Here is a 5,445-nt window from a genome sequence, read left to right on the forward strand (position 1 = left end):
AAAATAAAAGGACAAAATTTATATAAGGTAAATACGGACCAAGAGGAATCAGTGTGCCAATGTTCACCTCATAAAAGCTAAGATTAAAGAACACGAACAAGAAGGAAAAGTAATATCTGGCAGAAGAAAATGACCACCTACCAAAAGGACGTAGTAATTTATGAGTATGAATGCTCCTAAAAAGGTGCTTTGACATATATAAAGCAGGAATTTATGGACACCGAAGGAAAAAATCAACAAGTCTACAATCCGAATGTGAGATTTAAAAGCACAGCCCCGAGCGCCCGCCACCACAGCTGGAGCTCTGCAGGGTGGCAGCATCGAGGGAATGGAGACCAAGGCTGTGATAACCGGTCTCAAAATCCTTCTCCTCATCCACTCCCCCAGCTCCTGAATCACCGGGCTGATTTGGTTGGCTGTTGGAATCTGGGGAAAACTTACTCTGGGCACCTATGTCTCCCTTATTGCTGAAAACCCCAGAAATGATCCTTCTGTGCTCCTCAGAATTGACCACTCTTGTTTTGGGCCTGCTTGGGTGCTTGGCTATGTGCCATGGTAGCTGAAACTGTATGCAGCATTTCTATCCCTGGAGTCCCTGGCTGAGCTCAAAGCTGGCATTTCAAGGCTTGTGTTCCATCACGAGATCAAGGGCACCTCGCTGAGGACTTACATGGATGCCACACAGAACTACAAGGGCAACGAGCCAGCGGTGGGCCACATGTGAGCAGCCTGAGCTGAACTACACCAACTGGAGCACCAGCCCCTACTTCCCAGAGCACGCGGCACTCACTGCCCCGCACAAAACCCATTAGAATGCCCAGAATCTGTACAATCTGACCATGACTGCCACCAAGGTTAACTAGAAGGGTCCAGATTCAGGGAGAGAAATATGGGAATCGGTGGCGTAAGGAGAAGTCTTTCAAGAATAATGGAAAAGAGACCTGTCTTGGCAAGGAGCCACAGCACTCTCTGAAAGACTTCTGAAGAATGTGCGAGCACAGTGCATAAAAGCCCTGCTCCCAGGGCCCACCCCCCCATGGCACGAAACTCACACTCTACCCAGTCTCCGCTCCACCTTTCAGCCCGCACCCTGTGCCATCTTGGGAAGGAATATTGTGCCAGAGGGTAGCCAGGTGCCCCAGGGCTGTGTGTGTGTGCCAGCTCCTGCAGTGTCCTGGGTCCAACTGCAGCTCAAGTAGGTGACAGGTTCTCACAACATCCCTGGCCCTGTGCTCTGCGTGTGGTATGGCGTCCTCCTGTTTGCCCCTCCTTGTGGTGGATAAATGCCTCACACCTTTACATAGCTAGGTGAAAGATACTTACATTTCTTTTGGCCTAATTGCATTTGCCTTGGTTTTCTCTTCTTCAAAGGCTCTCTCTTACCTTGTTTAGGCAGCCAGGGACACGTAAAAAAATATATCAGTGATTGTTCATGAGGGATAAAAGCACACATCACACATGATGGAAACGGTTGAGGGTTAGGAGGCCTCCTTTCTCATTACTGTTCTGTATCCGGGTTATACAGAGAGGGTCTGGTGCATCTCTGCTTCTCAGATGAACCCTGTATAACTCTGTCACAAACCTGCATTGGCCACGAAGGCAGTGATATTACTTTTGGTTTCCTCTAGTTAACTGCTGCTGTTATTTTATTTCTTCTTTCTGTATTTGTGTGTGTGTGTGTGTGTGTGTGTGTGTGCGCGCGCGCGCGCGCGTGCACGCGCATGCAGCATTAACGTTACAGACTTGAAGACCTCATTAGATCAATTTAAAAATGAGTGTGAATTGGGGAAAAAGTTCAAATATTTTTTAGAGACCTTCAAAAATAATGCCTCTGTCTAGCAAGCCAACCAAAAGCATTGGCATTGTGAACACTTGTGATGTATGTATTAATAAATAGAGTGATGACAAGAGTAAAAACACACCACTGAGAACTGATAGTTCAAGTGGATGGAAAAGAGTTTACAATACCTGGAGAGACTAGAGAAAAGCATCTCTCTCACATCCATTCGCCATACTCCAGGGCCTCCTGCACTTCGGAGGAGGGGAAGGGAAGCTGTTTCCCAGGTTCCCATAGAAGTGAGGTTGTCACTGCGGATTCGCTTTCCCCACTTAGTGCCCCCGGCCGAGATCTGTAGAGCAGATGAGATGTGCGGGAGACCGCTGTTTCATTCCTTGGGTTGTGAATGCTCCCAAGGACAATCCAGGGTGTCCAATTTTTAGCATCATGGTCTGGTCCCCGGGGTTGTGGGTTGACTAATGGTGCACATCTGGACCCCTGTCTTGTCACCGCCACTGTGTATGTGAAGCATAATCTTAGCAGCAGCTTCTGCAGGCCCAGCCTAGAGTTCACTTCTGCACCTCAGGGTTCACTCAGGCTTTGGGAAAAACACAATGCCCTCTATTAAACTCCACTCTGCTAAGAAACCCGGCGTTGTTTCTATATTCTGTATTGAACACTGATCACTATAGATTCAAGTTACTGTTGATTACTGCAGATTTGAAAAACATGACTTAAAAGCTCAAGTTAAGGCCGGGATTTAGCTCAGTGGTTAGGTGTCCTTCCTTGCAAGCACAAGGACCCGAGTTCAAACCCTGATACCAGAAAAAAAAAAAGCTCAAGTTAATATAGAGAGGAAGAAAGAAAAGCTTACAACCTGAGACTGATAGTTCACATTATTTTCCAAGCGTGCAACAAACAGTAACAATGACTGACAATGTATCGAGTCACACAAATACTTCTGAAAAATCTTACATCCTTCTTAAAAATCAACATTATATAGATCCTTTTTATCTGATCATTATTACATTTTAAATTTAAACTAGAAAATTTCTCTGAAAGTTAAACACACATAAACCTCTAAATTATCCGTGGATTATAAAGTAAATTAGGTTGAAAATTATAAAATATTTATAGTTGAATGACACTAAGAGCATCTCCATTATTTTTCAAGGCTTATCGGATAGTTGAAGAAGTGCTTAGAGAAGAATGTGTAGCATTAAGTGAATTAATTATAAATGAGAAAGAGTTTTCTAAACAAGCTGGTATTTCGTTCAGGTGAGGAATTAAAATAACAAGAGTAAACCAAAAGAAGTGCAAGAAGTAAACGAGGAAGGTAAGAACTGAAGATAATGAAATAGAAAATGTAAGGGGAACAATAAAAGATAAAAAAGAAAAACAACAAAAAAAGCAAAGGCAACAATAAAAGAGATAAACAAGCAAGCAAGCAGGCAAACAAAAACCCTCAACAGAGTGACCAAGAGAAACAGAGACAGCATGCATAAGTGAATAGTGCTAGGAATTACAAGGGAGCATATGATTTTGATACAGTAGTGTGTGTGTGTGTGTGTGTGTGTATTTTGAGACAGGGATCTCACTCTGTAGTCAGGCTGGCCTGGAACTCTATGTAGCCCAGCTGACTTCGAATGTGTGACCCTCCTGCCTCAGCCTCTCCATTGCTTGGATTACAGGTGTGCACCACCATGCTTGGAACCTAGGTATGCAGCACAGATGCTGTCATGAGTCATCGGAACAAATAGCTGACATTCTTGATACCAAAAAAAAAAAAATTTAATTAACAAAAAAGAACAAATAGCTGATAACTGTGTGAATGGCAGTGGGCTAAAACCTGGGCTAACCCCTTGATTATACTTTTATGGCCACAAGATTTAGAGTACTGTATCAGGAGACAGAGAGACTGGTCAGAAGGATTGGCTGGGTTCTAGGTTTTCTTATGGTGCTGGTGGTTGAACCCAGGTCCTTGCTGGACAAAATGTTCTACCACTGAGCTACATCCCCAGCCCCTTGGCTGGGTTCCAAAGCCAATACTCACTAACCTTAGACAAGTTATTTAATTTCTCTGTGCCAATTTTCTCATCTGTAAGATAAGGATAATGATGAAGTAATGGTATAATAAATAGACATGGTGTGATAATTAAAGCAGGTAAATGAATATAGGCGAATATAGGGAAAGCATTTAGAACAGTCCCTGGCCCAAAGCAGCACCTTGTAAAATATTAGCTATTACTGTCCTTTTATATCCACACCAGGCAAAGTGACAGTAATAACACTCCCCCTTTCTTTCCCAGGTGTGGGGGATTCCATGGTCCAAATGGACCAGAATGGCTCAGTTCACTGAGCTTTCACGGAGTCAGGTCTCTGCTCTGGAACCAGGACATCCCATAGTGGGTGATCTCACTAAAACATTGAGGAGTAATTACAGTCAAATCTCAACTCTTTCCTCATTTGTGATCCTGACAGCCAGATCATGACAATTTCCAGCATGGATCATCCAACAGCATCCTTTTTATTCTGTAATAAACTCTATTTTTTAGAATGGCTCTTACGTTTACCGGGAAAAAAATGTGAAGATGAATGGGAAAAGCTTCCATACACTCTACACTGTTTCCCTTGTTCATATTATCTTGCTTTAAAATATATTGACGTTAAATTGAGATCCATCCAGGCTAACAGCAGTGCACTATTCCATGGACCTGTGGGATTCTCATGGCCTCACACGCGCAGGGTGACTGCTGAGAATTCTGTTCCTACCCCCCTCAGGCCAGGCAAGTCCCCGGGTCCACTGTGAAAACGTTCCCAGAATACTAATGTTGTGCAAGTTATTTGGTTTTTAGTGTTAGGAATCAACCTACAGGGCAACTATGGCAACCTGAATTAACAGGATAGAAAAAAATGCTATAAACCTTGCCAATGCAAAAGTCAAAGTTGGCGGAAGAAGGCAGGAGTGAGGAGAGGATAACAATGGAAATTATTTATTTCATACCTGGGAGAATCAACAGATCAAGATAAAGAAGAGACGCATAAGATTATTCTAAACGATAGCAGTAACCACTGAAAAACCAAAAATACAGATATAAAAAAGAGAAAGACTGGAAAGAGAAAGGGGGAAAGAGTGGTTGCTAAAATCATCTCTTAAGTTGATACTGTTAAAAAGTAAAAGCCAAACAAGTGTGAGTACAGTAGTCACAGTTATGAAATCAAGCAAACTAACAGGATAAAGGACACGGTCAAAAAACAGTTGTTCCCCAGAGTCGGAGGGTTGGGAAATGAGAGGAAATTTTAAATTTTTTATTCCTAACCTTTCTAATTAGGTTTGAATGTGTATTTCCATCCACATGAATTATATTTGAGCTAAAAATAATATTTTAAAAAATTGGACAAAAAAAAATCTAGGTCTGATTATGACATCACCCTAGGGGCTCAGGCAGTTCCAACCCACCACCCCCAAAGGTCCAGGTTAACCTCTCAGACCGGCATTCAAGGTCCCTTGCCAGCGACGACCAGATTCCCGACTGATTGGCACCTCCTCCGGGAAGCCCTCGAGATGGCTAGAGCGCCCTCTGCCGGGAGCGGAAAGTTAGCCCCCCAGGGGAACGGCCCTTTGCGCAGCCCCAGGGACTCCGCCCCTCCTCACTGAGGCCCCGCCT

General features: G+C 43.6%; 1 pseudogene; it reads left to right on the plus strand.

Moving 5' to 3' along the window:
- The first annotated feature begins 328 nt into the window (after nucleotides 1-328).
- LOC117287310 lies at nucleotides 329-908 on the plus strand (annotated as a pseudogene).
- Nucleotides 909-5,445: the final 4,537 nt, after the last annotated feature.

Source organism: Fukomys damarensis, unplaced genomic scaffold (genome assembly GCF_012274545.1).
Source record: "Fukomys damarensis isolate Sample0158 unplaced genomic scaffold, DMR_v1.0_HiC HiC_scaffold_23, whole genome shotgun sequence".
NCBI lineage: Eukaryota > Metazoa > Chordata > Mammalia > Rodentia > Bathyergidae > Fukomys > Fukomys damarensis.